This window comes from Rhinopithecus roxellana, chromosome 4 (genome assembly GCF_007565055.1).
Source record: "Rhinopithecus roxellana isolate Shanxi Qingling chromosome 4, ASM756505v1, whole genome shotgun sequence".
NCBI lineage: Eukaryota > Metazoa > Chordata > Mammalia > Primates > Cercopithecidae > Rhinopithecus > Rhinopithecus roxellana.
Window position 1 is genome coordinate 35,680,115 of NC_044552.1, and position 15,694 is coordinate 35,695,808.

At 39.9% G+C, this 15,694-nt stretch overlaps 1 protein-coding gene and 1 non-coding gene across 2 annotated transcripts in view; one reads left to right on the forward strand and one right to left on the reverse strand.

Annotated features, from left to right (window-relative positions):
- The window catches only part of USP49 (ubiquitin specific peptidase 49), a 111,880-nt gene that overhangs the window by 39,562 nt on the left and 56,624 nt on the right, over positions 1 to 15,694 (reverse strand). The window lies entirely within an intron of this gene.
- LOC115897176 lies at positions 5,952 to 6,090 on the forward strand. Its single transcript, XR_004057105.1, has one exon. It is a non-coding gene; the product is annotated as a small nucleolar RNA SNORA8 (small nucleolar RNA).

The following is a 15,694-nucleotide window of genomic DNA, read 5'->3' on the forward strand; positions in this document are numbered from 1 at the left end:
TCAAAAAAAAAAAAGAACTAAGCTGCTTTGAAGGTGCTATCAATAGAAACATCATATTTAATACTGGCAGAAACAAAATAATAGGCATTACATATTCCAAGAGATTAACCTTTGCCTATTTTTTGATTAGGTTGTTTGTATTTTTTATATTAAATGATTAGAGTTCTTTATATATTCTGAATACAAGGCCTCCGGCCGTCAGATGTGTTGTAAATATCCTCTGTCTGCAGTTTGTCTTTTGTTTAAGGCATCTTTTGTCATACGTAAGATTTTTTTTTTTTGAGAAGGAGTCTCGCTCTGTCACCCAAGCTGGAGTGCAGTGGCCGGATCTCAGCTCACTGCAAGCTCCGCCTCCCGGGTTCACGCCATTCTCCTGCCTCAGCCTCCCGAGTAGCTGGGACTACAGGCGCCCGCCACCTTGCCTGGCTAGTTTTTTGTACTTTTTAGTAGAGACGGGGTTTCACCGTGTTAGCCAGGATGGTCTCAATCTCCTGACCTTGTGATCCGCCCGCCTCAGCCTCCCAAAGTGCTGGGATTACAGGCTTGAGCCACCGCGCCCGGCCAAGATTTAAAGTTAATACAATCATATGATGCATCTTACAATTTCATCTTTCGTTTATGAAATCCTTTCTTATGCCAAGGTAATGAAGGTACTTGCCAACAGTTTCTTCTAAAAGTTTTGAAGTTTACACTTAGCTTGTCAATACATCTGGATTTTTTCCCCCTAGCCTCACTCTTAATCATTCGAAATTTTGATTGGCATTTATTGAATTTATAAACTTTTTTAGGGAAAATTACCTCTTTATTATACGAAGTCTTCCCATCCATGAACATGGTATCTCTCTGTTTATTCAGGTCTTTTGATTTTGTTTTCTCCCCAAGATATGTATTTCTTGTTTAGATATTTCCTGGATACTTTATGGTTTTTTGTGGCTACTGTGAAAAGAATCTTTAAAAAAGTATACATTTACTAAATGATTATTGCTGGTAGAAAGGAAAGTGATTGATTTTTGTATTAGGTTTAATCATATGAAACTGCAAATAAATATTTACTTGACCATTTTGACCTACATAAATTATAATTTCATATGGTTGAATCAAAAGGTTGTTGATCTGAAACTCAGAAACCTTGCAGAACTGTTATTATTAGCTCTAATAATTTGTGGATTCTCTTGAATTTTCTTTTTTTTTTTTAGATGGTGTTTCGCTCTTGTTGCCGAGGCTGGAGTGCAATGGTGTGGTCTTGGCTCACTGCAACCTCGCCTCCCGGGTTTAAGCGATTCTCCTGCCTCAGCCTCCTGAGTAGCTGGGATTAAAGGCATGCAACACAATGCCCGCCTAATTTTGTATTTTTAGTAGAGACGGGATTTCTCCATGTTGGTCAGGCTGGTCTTGAACTCCTGACCTCAGGTGATCTGCCCACCTCAGCCTTCCAAAGTGCTGAGATTACAGGCGTGAGCCACCACGCCCAGCGATTCTCTTGAATTTTCTATGGATATCTACATAGTCTTCAAATATAGACAGCTTGGTCCTCTCTTTTCTTTTTCTTATCTTCTGGAATTAACCAGGAAGTTCAGTTGATTAGCAAATATTAAGGCTGATAGTGGGCACCATGTACTGTTGTTAATTTGAGAGGGAACAGGTCTATAGTTTTACTGTTAAGTGTGATGTCTACTAAAGGAAGTTTTGGTTAACTTTAGGTTAAGAAAGTTTTTTATTTCTAGCTTTGTGAAAAAAATTTAATCAGACTAAATATTAAAGTTTATCTAATGTTTTCTTCTGAACCTATTAAGAAAATAAAAAGATCTTCCCATTTTAAAAATTCATATGTTGGATGATATCAGTGATGTATTTTCTGATATGAAATCATCCTTGCAATATAATAATTTAAACAAACTATTTGGTCCTGATGTGTTTTTTAATACAATGATACATTCAATTTGCTAGTACTGTATTTAGATGTTTCAAATCCATTTTCAGAAGATTAGCCTTTCATTTTCTTTCTTTTTTTTTGAGACGGAGTCTCGCTCTGTCGCCCAGGCTGGAGTACAGTGGCCGGATCTCAGCTCACTGCAAGCTCTGCCTCCCGGGTTTACGCCATTCTCCTGCCTCAGCCTCCCGAGTAGCTGGGACTACAGGCGCCCGCCACCTTGCCCGGCTAGTTCATTTTCTTATATATACTGACCTTCCCTGTTTTGTATCAAGATTACACTAACCTCAAAACCTGAGATGGACAGCTTTCCCACTTTATCTCTTCTCTGAAACAGTTTAATTCTTCTATGGTTTATCTGTTCCAAAAAGGTCTGATAAAACTTACCTCTAAACCTGTCTCATCTAGGCATTTTGCAGGATTGTTTCAATGTTTAATATAGCTAAGTTCAGAGGAAGATCCAAAAATCCTCCCAGTGATCACAGGTCTCCAAGTCTTGGGAAATTATGCCTTGGTAACCTAGTGTCTACTTTAACCCCTACAGAAATTCCATATAAGTTTATACTTTTGAAAATAAATAAGTAGTATGTTAATGATAGAAAGACAATGATGGAGCAAACAAAACAGATTTGCAAGCAATTCAAATTTAGGAAAGCAGGCCAGGTATGGTGGCTCACACCTGTAATCTCAGTACTTTGGAAGGCTGAGCTGGTGGATCACCTGAGGTCAACCAGTTCAAGACCAGCCTAGCCAACATGGTGAAACCCCATCTGTACTAAAAATACAAAAATTAGCCAGGCGTGGTGGTACGTATCTGTAATCCCAGCTACTCAGGAGGCTGAAGCAAGAGAATCGCTTGAACCTGGGAGGTGGCAGTTGCAGTGAGCCAAGATGGCACCATTGCACTCCAGCCTGGGTAACAGAGCAAGACTCTGTCTCAAGAAAAAAGAAAGAAAAAAAGAATTTAGGAAAGCAGCATGAAGCACCAGTGGTGACTGGCCAAGAGATTGTTATACACTGGTGCTACCTGTACAGGCTGATTGATAGGAACCTCCACACAAGATAACCTATATTGTCACTATAAAAAGTAGAGCTGATTGCCATTCTAACTGGTGTGAGATGGTATCTCATTGTGGTTTTGATTTGCATTTCTCTGATGGCCAGTGATGATGAGCATTGTTTCATGTGTCTGTTGGCTGTATGAATGTCTTCTTTTGAGAAGTGTCTGTTCATATCCCTTGCCCACTTTTTGATGGGGTTGTTTTTTTCTTGTAAATTTGTTTGAGTTCCTTATAGGTTCTGGATATTAGCCCTTTGTCAGATGAGTAGATTGCAAAAATTTTCTCCCATTCTGGAGGTTGCCTGTTCACTCTGATGGTTGTTTCTTTTGCTGTGCAGAAGCTCTTTAGTTTAATTAGATCCCATTTGTCAATTTCAACAGGTGCTGGAGAGGATGTGGAAAAATAGGAACACTTTTACACTGCTGGTGGGATTGTAAACTAGTTCAACCATTATAGAAAACAATATGGCGATTCCTCAAGGATCTAGAACTAGAAGTACCATATGACCCAGCCATCCCATTACTGGGTATATACCCAAAGGATTATAAATCATGCTGCTATAAAGACACATGCACACATATGTTCACTGCGGCACTATTCACAATAGCAAAGACTTGGAATCAACCCAAATGTCCATCAGTGACAAACTGGATTAAGAAAATGTGGCACATACACACCATGGAATACTATGCAGCCATAAAAAAGGATGAGTTCGTGTCCTTTGTAGGGACATGGATGCAGCTGGAAACCATCATTCTCAGCAAACTATCGCAAGAACAGAAGACGAAGCACTGCATGTTCTCACTCATGGGTGGGAACTGAACAATGAGATCACTTGGACTCGGGAAGGGGAACATCACACACTGGGGCCTATTATGGGGAGCGGGGAGTAGGGAGGGATTGCACTGGGAGTTATACCTGATGTAAATGACGAGTTGATGGGTGCTGACGAGTTGATGGGTGCAGCACACCAACATGGCACAGGTGTACATATGTAACAAACCTGCACGTTGTGCACATGTACCCTGGAACTTAAAGTAAAATAATAATAATAATAAATTAGAGCTATCGACCGGGCGTGGTGACTCACGCCTGTAATCCCAGCACTTTGGGAGACAGAGGTGGGCAGATCACCTGAGGTCAGGAGTTCAAGACCAGCCTAGCTAACATGGTGAAACCCCATTTCTACTAAAAATACAAAAAACTGCCGGGCACCGTGGCTCACGCCTGTAATCCCAGTACTTTGGGAGGCCGAGGTGGGCAGATCACGAAGTCAGGAGTTCAAGACCAGCCTGACCAACATGGTGAAACCCCATCTCTACTAAAAATACAAAAATTAGCCGGGCATGGTGGCACACATCTGTAACCCCAGCTACTCAGAAGGCTGAGGCAGGAGAATCGCTTGAACCCAGGAGGCGGAGGTTGCAGGGAGCCGAAATTGTGCCACTGCACTCCAGCCTGGGCAACAGAGCGAGACTCCGTCTCAAAACAGAAATAAAAATAAAAATAAATAAAAATACAAAAAATTAGCCAGGTGTGGTGGTGTGCACCTGTAATCCCAGCTACTCGGGAGGCTGAAGCAGAATTGCTTGAATCCAGGAGGCAGAGGTTGCAGCGAGCCGAGACCGCTGCACTCCAACTTGGGCAACAAGAGCAAAACTGCATCTCAAAAAAAAAAAAAAAAAAAAAAGTAGAGCTATCATTCTTGAAATAAACTAATCATTTTTCTCCACCACTAACTCTCCTGAGCTTCTAAATCTATACTTCACATTAAACATTACTCCAAACTAAAAACAACCACAACAACCCATAACCTCCACTTTTAATGGACTATCTGTATGAAAAAATCCAAGTTCCTTAGACCTTCAAAAGTATCGCACACAATCTGACCCCAAACAAGCTTCTCATATTATTTCCCACCCTCTCTTTGCATCCAAACCACCAGATGGACTGTTCTACTCACTATTTCCTCAGAAGTCCCAAGAACAGTCAATTCCTTGAGATGCTATCCTTCCTCTTTTGTACTAACCCTCAAAGGCCAACTAAGGTCCTGTCCTTTTTTAAAGACTTTTCCTGACCATTCTACTACCCAGTGAATCTCTCCCTCAAAGAACACCTCATTGTTCACAGTCCTTAATTGTTTTATCTGGTTTACTAACCATAGTCCAAACTCCCTAAGGCAAAGTCTGTACTGTTGTTTTTTTTTTTTTTTTTTTTTTTTTTTTTTTAACCACTCACCCCCTGCACAAGGCTCTTGATATAAAGAACTAAGAACTTGACCGCAAATATTTCCTGGGCATCTTTTACTCATGTTACCTGATAGTCTTGATTTGTAATTCTAGGTGGAGCTGCTTCCCTTTGATAAATTAACTGAGCAGAGATGATTATCTTCTGAAATTCTGTGATGATTGCTCATTTAACCTATTCTTTCCAGTTCTAGCTCCTTTGCAGGGCACTATGTAAGACTATCATGCTTTCCTAGCTACAGATGTATGTACTGGCAAATACCTAGATCCTAGTATAAACAAAATTGGGTATGTACAGGCAAAAAAAGTCAAATGTTTAAAAAGACTTGGCTTTCAATAAACAGCTCACACACATGGTATGTTGCTTGCAAAGAGAAAAAACAAGCACGGTAAGGATGCCATTTTTAATGGCTCCCAAAAATATGACATACTTAAATGTGTTTTTTTTCCAATTAGAAACCTGGTGTTATTATGAGGAAATGGGTTGTTCAAGGATACCAGCTTCTGTGAAAGGGGATTTTTGGCAAGCACTTTATCACTAGAAATTAGTCAAACAAAACATTTTCTGAGCACTCGCCTACGATATACCAAACACTATGCTTTAGGTGTAGAAATCAGCCAAAACAACGTTAGGCAACATTACAAAAATCTCATTTAACTAAAATGATTGACTAACTGGATGTCTTAAATCTTAAAACACTAGAATAATTCAACTGCATTGCCATGGTATCTGCACTCAGTAGTTTATTCCTGCTGGGTGTTCAAAGATCAGTGCCACAGAAATTCAGTATCTAGTATCACTGGTTTTCTTGGCTTTGTGCTTGTTAAACTTGGTATTTCTATTGACACAGTATTTATTTATTATTTATTTATTTATTTATTTATTTATTTTGAGACGGAGTCTCGCCTTGTCGCCCAGGCTGGAGTGCAGTGGTGCAATCTCGGCTCACTGTAACCTCCACCTTGCAGGTTCACGCCATTCTCCTGCCTCAGCCTCCCGAGTAGCTGGGACTACAGGTGCCTGCCACTACGCCCGGTGAGTTTTTTGTATTTTTAGTAGAAACGGGGTTTCACCGTGTTAGCCAGAATGGTCTCGATCTCCTGACCGCATGATCCGCTCGTCTCGGCCTTCCAAAGTGCTGGGATTACAGGTGTGAGCCACCACGCCCGGCCTTGACATAGTATTTCTGTAGTTCTATAGTTTTCTCATACTGTTCAGATTTATATAGTCTTCAATAGAAGCTAGAAAAAACCCACTAGAATAAATATAATCAAATATTTCTTTTATTCTTTTGCTGCTCATTAAATGTTTTCTCATTAATTCTTGTAGTAGAAATAATTTCAGAATTATAATAAAGTAAGCACTGACAAGAAACACTACTCCAATAACTTCTTCCATACTCCGACAATTTTTGAAAGATTTTTAAAAAGTGATTCTAATTTGAAATTCAAATAGTGCAAGTAAATCCATGTAAAATACCTATACCTATACCTACCTCTCAGTAGTTCTTATTGGTATGGGTAAAATTTTTAGGGTAAAATAAGGCAGAGATGGACAAGATTATCACAGCATGTGTGTAAGATTTCTGAAATGTAAGAAATAGTAGCAAGATTTCTGTACCCTAGAAAGAGCCAAATGATGAGGTTTGGGGTGATAGTGCATTTGGAAAACCTTGGTTGTTAACCTAGTCCACGCTATTCAGCATGTGAGTTCAAATCTGTCTTGGCAGTGTTACCTACAAAGCTGTTATTGAATTCTGCCCTTTTGGGAAAACACTGCCAATGTTGGTAAAGTGAGCACAAAACTAGAAAACATGTTAAGTATATTAAGTGGGTCCATTTTGTTTAAAACTTTAAACAAAGCTTTAAAGTGTACACATATTTGAATAGCTAAGAGCATTGAAACATGCACGCCCATCACTAGGAAGAAATCGAAGTAGGCAACTAAAGGAAATTTGTCCTATTTAAAGTTCTCATGAGTTCCTCTGTAGCATGGGGCATTCTTGGGTCTCTGAGGTCCTTGAGATGTCTGACCTATGATTCTCTAGTTAATAACTACCGATTCCATTCCTATGATACCCATACTTTACCTCACTCTATCATAACATCGAGCACTGAGCACTATCTAAAAAGTCTCCCATGCTGTTGAGAAAATGGAAACAATGATTATACAATAATAACAGCAATAACAGTTAGTAAAGAACATCAAGTATCAGGTATTTTTCACATCTTCTCTAGTCCTAAAATGCCCAGATACTATTATCCCAATTTTATATATGAGGATCTTGAATATGAGAGAGGATAAATGATATGGTTTGGATCTGTGTCCCCACCAAGTCTCATGTTGAATTTTAATCCCCAGTATTGGAGGTGGGGCCTGGTGGGAGGTGATTCGATCATGGGGGCAGTTCTCATGAATGATTTAGCATCATCCTCTTGATGCTGTTCTTGTGATAGTGTGTTCTCACGAGATCGGGTTGTTTAAAAGTGTGTAGCACCTCAACACTCTCTACCTTGCTCCTGCTCCAGCCATGTAAGATGTGCCTGCTTCCCCTTCATCTTCCACCATGATTTTAAGTTTCCTTAGGCCTCCCCAGAAGCAGATGCCACTATGCTTCCTATGCAGCCTACAGAATCATGAGGTGATTAAACCTCTTTTCTTTGTAAATTACCCAGTCTCAGGTATTTCTTTATAGCAATGTGAGAATGGACTAATAGTAAGTATTCTCAAGAACACTCACATAGAAAATAGCTGGGTCAAGGTTCCAGCTCAATACTGCCTCTCTTCAGCTTTTACAATATATCATTGTATTCAATAAATAGGAAAGAAAAAAATAATGTAAGAGTAGAAATGGAGAGATGGTAATAAGGAAAGAAGAAAGGCTGATGATTCTTAAGGAGATGAATCATTCCAAGCCCAAACCACCACTAGTCTTCAATCTGGGTCTCTACCCACCATCAAAGGGGCAATCATTAGGTTAGAGAACACAGTTTCCTTACCACGGAGTGCTGTGTCTTACATTTGCCTGGTATATCCCAGAGGGGGAAAGATTTAATAATGACTTTTGGATGGGTGGATGAGATGGAAGGATGACAAACACACATTTAGCATGCAAAGGAGGCTTTAGCCAACTTAAACGAATGCTGATGGCATTAACATTTCCATTACAAGATTCCGAAATGCAGTCATGAAAGCCGATTTAATTGTAATTTAGATTTGCTAGGTTAGTCAAGTATGGAAAATGGAAGGAACTGGGAAGTAAACACAACTGTTATTTTAAGAACTGGAAAATCTGGCGGGGCACGGTGGCTCACGCCTGTAATCCCAGCACTTTGGGAGACCGAGGCGGGCGGATCACGAGATCAGGAAATCGAGACCATCCTGGCTAACACGGCGAAACCCCGTCTCTACTAAAAAAAAAAACAAAAAACTAGCCGGGCGTGGTGGTGGGCGCCTGTAGTCCCAGCTACTGGGGAGGCTGAGGCAGGAGAATGGCGTCAACCCGGGAGGCGGAGCTTGCAGTGAGCCGAGATCGCGTCACTGCACTTCAGCCTGGGCGACAGAGCGAGACTTAAAAAAAAAACCAAAAAAAAAAAAAAAAACTGGAAAATCCAAGCTAACAAAAGGTAGGTAAAGTAAAAGTTTATGAAACGATATAAATTGGCTGGGCACAGTAGCTCATGCCTGTAATCCTAGCACTTTGGGAGGTCAAGGTGAGAGGACTGCTTGAGTCCGGAAGTTCAAGATCAGTCTGAGGAAGATGGTGAGACCATCTTTACAAAAATAAAAAATAAAAAAATTAGCTGGGCATGGTAATGTGTACCTGTAGTCCTAGCTACTCAGGAGGCTGAGGTGAGAGGAGCACTTGAGCCCAGGAGTTCCAGGCTGTTGTGAGTTATGATTACACAACTGCACTCCAGCCTGGGTGACAGAGTGACACTCTGTATCTAAAACAAATAAATAAATACAATACAATACAAATTGAGTAAGAAAACAGTTAACAGACATAGGTAGAGTAAGCTGAAAAAGGGAGCTGTAAGGGAGCTGAAAAAGAAGGGTTTTTTTTGGCTCATAGAAACACCAGGTCTTTCTTCACAAAGCAGTACCCAAAGGCTCTGAAATAGGACACCCTGACTACATAAACAAAACTAAAAATAAAAAACACATGATCGGCCGGGCGCGGTGGCTCACGCCTGTAATCCAGCACTTTGGGAGGTCGAGACGGGCGGATCACGAGGTCAGGAGATCGAGACCATCCTGGCTAACATGGTGAAACCCCATCTCTATTTAAAATACAAAAAATTAGCCGGGCGTGGTGGCGGGCGCCTGTAGTCCAGCTACTCAGGAGGCTGAGGCAGGAGAACGGCGTGAACCTGGGAGGCGGAGCTTGCAGTGAGCCGAGATTGTGCCACTGCACTCCAGCCTGGGGCACAGAGAGAGAATCCGTCTCAAAAAAAAAAAAAAAAAAAAAAAAAAAACATGATCATCTCAATAGATGCAGAAAAGACTTTTGATAAAATTCAATATCACTACATGTTGAAAATCCTCAACAAACTAGGCATTGAAAGAACATATCTCAAAATAATTAACAGCCACCTATGACAAACCCACAGCCAGCATCATACGGTATGGGTAAAAGTTAGAAGCATTCTGCCTGAGAACTGGAACAAGACAAGAATGCTCACTCTCACGACTCTTACTCCGCATAGTACTGGAATTCCTAACCAGAGCAATCAGGCAAGAAAAAGAAATAAAAGCATCCAAATAAGAAGAGAAGAAGTCAAACTATATTTGCAGATGATATAACGTTATAACTAGATCTTGGACAAGGTAGCATAAGAAAAAATATATCGATAAATAAAAATACAAAATACAAAATAATTTTATACCTAGAAAACCCCATCATATCTGGCCAAAAGTTCCTAGATCTTATAAACAACTTCAGCAAAGTTTCGGGGTGCAAAATCAATGTACAAAAATCAGCAGCATGTCTATACTGAGTATCAAACTGAGTGCCAAATGAAGAGCATAATCTCATTCACAACAGACACACACACGTACACACACACACGCACACACACACAAAAACAAAATACCTAGGAATACAGCTAATCAGGGAGGTGAAAGATCTCTACAGCAAGAATTATAACACTGCTCGAAGAAATCAGAGATGACACAAATGGAAAAATATTTTATGCTCATGGATAAGAAGAATCAATACTGTTAAAATGGCCATACTGCCCAAAGCAATCTACAGATTCAGTGCTATCCCTATCAAACTACCAATGGCATTCTTCTAATTAGAAAAAAACTATTCTAAAATTCATATGGAACCAAAAAAGAGCCTGAATAGCCAAGGCAATCATAAGCAAAAGAACAAAGCTGGAGGCATCAATTTTACCCAACTTCAAACTATACTTTAAGGCCACAGTCACCAAAAAAGCATGGTGCTGATATAAAAATAGACACACAGCACAATGGAACAGAATAAAGAGCCCAGAAATAAAACTGTACACCTACAACCATCCAATACTCAACAAAGTTGACAAAAGCAATGGGGAAAGGACTCCTTATTCAATAAATGGTGCTGGGATAACTGGCTAGCCATATGCAGAAGATTGAAGCTGGACTCCTTCCTTACACCATCTACAAAAATCAACTCAACATGGGTTAAAGACTTAAAAGTAAAACCTGAAACTATAAAAGCTCTAGAAAACCTAGGAAATGCCATTCTGGACACAGGCCCCGGCAAAGATTTCATGGCAAAGACACCAAAAGCAATTGCAACAAAAGCAAAAATTGACAAATGGCACCTAATTAAAGAGCATAGCAAAGAACAACAACAATGACAAAACCTATCAGCAGAGTAAATAGACAACCCACAGAATGGGAGAAAATATTTGCAAGCTATGCATCTGACAAAGGTCTAATATCCAGAAGCTATAAGGAACTTAAATTAACAAGGAAAAAAACAAACAGCTCTATCAGAAAGTAGGCAAAGGACACGAACATACATTTTTCAAAAGAAGACATATTGCGGCTAAGAAGCATATGAAAAAAATGCTCAGCATCACTAATCATTAGAGCAATGCAAATAACCACAATGAGATACTATCTCACAGCAATCAGAAAGCTATTATTTAAAAGTCAAAAACATCACAGATGATGGCAAAGATGTGGAGAAAAGGGACCACTTATACAATACTGGTGGGAATGTAAATTAGTTCAGCCACTGTGGAAAGCACTTTGGTGATTTCTCAAAGAACTTAAAACAGAACTACTATTTAACCCAGCAATCCCATTACTGAGTATGTACCCAAAGGAATATAAATCACTCTACCATAAAGACACATGCATGCATATGTTCATTGCAGCAGTAATCACAATAGCAAAGACAGAACCAACCTAAATGCCCGTCAATGGCAAACTGGATAATTCCACTGCCTGCAACATCTTGGCTAACCAGAAGTCCTACGTCTATCCACATGACAGTTTTGCTGCTAGCATAACCAGCATTTGAGAGAGCCAGCCCGCTAAACATATCTGCAACCAAGGACTCTCACAGAGTGTACTTCACTCCCTTGTTACCTCCACCAGAGCAGGTGCTGTTATCCATGGCTAGGAGACCTGAAGATGAATCATATCACAGGACTCTTTGCAGATATTCCCCAGCACCAGCCCAGGGCCTGGTAGCTCCACTGGGTAGCTAGACCCAAAAGAGCAATAATAATCACTGCAGTCCAGCTCTCAGGAAGCCCTATCCCCAGGGTAACGGGGCAGAACACTGCATCAAGGGATCACTCTGTGGTATAAATAAATCTGAATAGCAGGCTTTGAGTTCCAGATTTTTCCACTAAAATAGTCTACCCAGATGAGAAGGAATCAGAAAAGTAATTCTGCTAATAAAACAAAACAAGGTTCTATAACACCCTTAAAAGACCACACTAGCTCCCCAACAATGGATCTAAACCACTGCAGAATATATATTCTTTTATCAGCACATGGAACATTCTCCAAGATAGACCATATGATAGGTCACAAAGCAAGTCTAAATAAATTTAGGAAAATCAAAATTATGTCATGTATCCTCTCAGACCATAGTGGAATAAAACTGGAAATTAACTCCAAAAGGAACCCTCAAAACCACGGACATTAAATAATCTGGTCTTGAATAATCTTTGGGTCAACAATGAAATCAAGATGGAAATTTAAAAAATTCTTAGAACTAAATGATAATAGTGACACAAATGATTAAACCCCTGGGACACAGCAAAAGCGGTGCTAAGAGAAAAGTTCATAGCATTTAATGTCTACATCAAAAAGTCCGAAAGAGGCCTGGTGCAGTGGTTCATGCCTATACTCCTAGCACTTTGGAAGGCTGAGACCGGTGGATTACTTGAGCTAAGGAGTTTGAGACCAGCCTGGGCAACATGGAGAACCTTGTCTCTACAAAAAATACAAAAATTAGTTCGGTGTGGTGGGATATGCCTATAGTCCCAGCTACTTTGGAGGCTGAGGTGGGAAGACAGCTTGAGCCCAGGAGGCAGAGGTTGCAATGAACCAAGATTGTGACACTGCACTCCAGTCTAGGCAATAGGGCCAGGCCTTGTCTCAAAAAGTCTGAAAGAGCATAAACAGACAATCTAAGGTCACACCTCAAGGAACCAGAGAAATAACAAACCAAACCCAAACACAGCAGAAGAAAAGAGTAACAAAGATCAGAACAGACCTAAAATAAATTGAAACAAAAAAAAATACAAAAGATAAATGAAACAAAAATGCCTATCAAACAACGAGTGGATAAAGAAAATGTGGAATATATATATCATGGAATACTACTTAGTCATAAAAAGGAATGAAATAATGGCATTTACAGCAACCTGGATGGAGGTGGAGACCATTACTCTAAGTGAAGTAACTCAGGAATGGAAAATCAAATATTGTATGTTCTCATAAGTGGGAGCTCAGCTATGAGGATGCAAAGGCATAGGAATGATATAATGGATTTAGGGGACTTGGAGGGTAGGGTGGGAGGGGGTAAGGGATAAACGAATACACAGTAGGTACAGTGTACACTGCTCAGGTGATGGGTGCACCAAAATCTCAGAAATTGCCACTAAAGAACTTATCCATGTAACCAAAAATCATCTGTTCCCCAAAAACTATTGAAATAAAATAAAATAAAAAAGAACTCTGCAATACCTTCTGCACTTTGTCTCAGCAAATACCACAATGTAAATATCAGTATAATGAATTATTAACATTAAAAAAATAAGAAGTGCTATAATAGAGATTTTGGAAGAACACAGTAATGGCATCTTATGAGACCTTGGGTCAGTAAAGTTTTCTTAGAGAAGTAGGCACATAAAAGGAGTTTTGAAGAACCAACAGTAGTGGCTGACTCCACGGAAACGGGAAAGAGAGGAGGAAGTGAGCAGCTGGATGAATCTCAAGGTTCTTTCTTTTATAATTTACAAGGTTAGGCTTGATTTAATCTGGTCTTTTTCTACACTTGCTTTTTTAAAGACATGTGTAAACTATTGTTATTTTTGTTCTTTTCATTTTATAACACTGTGGATGGATTTACAATATAATTTGTCAAAGTCTTAGCCCAACCTCCTATTTTTCTTCAGTTAATTGAAATAGTGGGTTCTGAATTTGTAATGTCTAATTTTTAAAAAACATTTTTAATTAAATAAAATTCTGCTACTATGAAGTCTGGAAAAAAATTAAATATTGGCTTGGCAGAGTGGTGTATACCTGTAGTCCTAGCTATGCAGGACGACTGTTTGAGCCAAGGAGGTCGAGGTTGGAGTGAGCTATGATTTTGCCACTGCGCTTCAGCCTGGGTGACAGAGCAAGACCTTGTAGACCTTGTTTCAAAAAAAAAAAACCAAAAGCCTTTCACTATCTGGCCCCTGTCATCTTCTCCAACTATTTCTGAGTATTTCCCATAGGCCCCATAGGCTCCATAGGCTCCTTGCAATGTAGACAAACTAAATTACTCATTGTCTGTCTTTCCAAACTAACCACACTCTTGCCTTCTCACCTTTGTTCATACTATCCCCCCAACCCAGAAGGGTCTCTTGTACTTCCCTTCTGCTCATCCATTTGTTCAGTAAATAATTTGGATATCTCTTGGGCATTCTGTGGGCCCTAGAAATATTATAGTTAAAAAAAAAAAAGACAAAGTTCCTGCCTTCAAGAAGCTTACCATTCAGAGAAGCTTATTCTTTCTTTGATTCTAGGTTGAAGGCCCATCTACTTATGAAGTCCTACTCTGAGCTCTTATTGCATTTATAGGTTGCTCACATACCAGTGCTAATCATAATCCCTAAAAACACAATCTCAAATGCCATAATCCTGAAAGATCAAAATCTCTAACATCTAAAAATCCCTAACATCTAAAATCCTGAAAATCACAATCCTGGAAGATTAAAATTCAGCACATTGAAATCCTGAAAGCTGAATTCTGGGGAAGTTCATTTTTTATTGTAAGCAGGGTAGCTGCAGCATGTTACTTGTATCATATTAAATGGAACTATTCCCATCCTGTTTTTACTTGCATTTGGCAGAAAATTCAGATGAGTAGATTAGTCACATAATACAACAACAATGAACACTTCCGTTTAAAAATGCATCATTTGGCTGGGTGCAGTGGCTTATGCTTGAAATTCCAGCACTTCAGGCGGTCAAGGAGGGTGGATTACCTGAGGTCAGGAGTTCAAGACCAGCCTGGCCAACATGGCAGAACCCTGCCTCTACCAAAAATACAAAAATTAGCCACATGTGGTGGTGCCCGCCTGTAATCCCAGCTACTCAGGAGGCTGAGGCAGGAAAACCACTTGAACCTGGGAGGCAGAGGTTGTAGTGAGCTGAGATCGTGCCACTGCACTCCAGCCTGGGTGACAGAGCAAGACCATGTCTCTAATAAGAAAATAAAAATAAAAATGCATCACTTGTCTGCACTGGCATTCCTTCCAGCTGATGAAATTCCAGGAGCTTTTAATGAATTAAAGCCACATTTGCCTAAAAGAACTAGCAAAATTACTGACTGGTTCAAAAATAATTATGTGCATGGTAGGATAAGAAGACACATACTTAGCTGGGTGTGGTGGCTCACACCTGTAGTCCCAGCTACTTGGGAGGCTGAGGCAGGAGAATCACTTGAACCCAGGAGGTGGAGGTTGCAGTGAGCTGAGATCAGGCCACTGCACTCCAGCCTGGGTGACAGAGTGAGACTCTGTCTCAAAAAACAAAATAAAACAAAACACATACACAATGGTGTTGCTGTTCAATCACCAGTATTATTTGTGCGAAATCTGTGGTCTGTATATGATTTCACATGGAATGGATTTCTGTGTACCTAAAACAACACAGAAGTATGGCACAGAAGATGGGCAAATTTAATAGGAAATGCTCATGTCTGTGTATATCATGTCAGGTGTATGTCAAA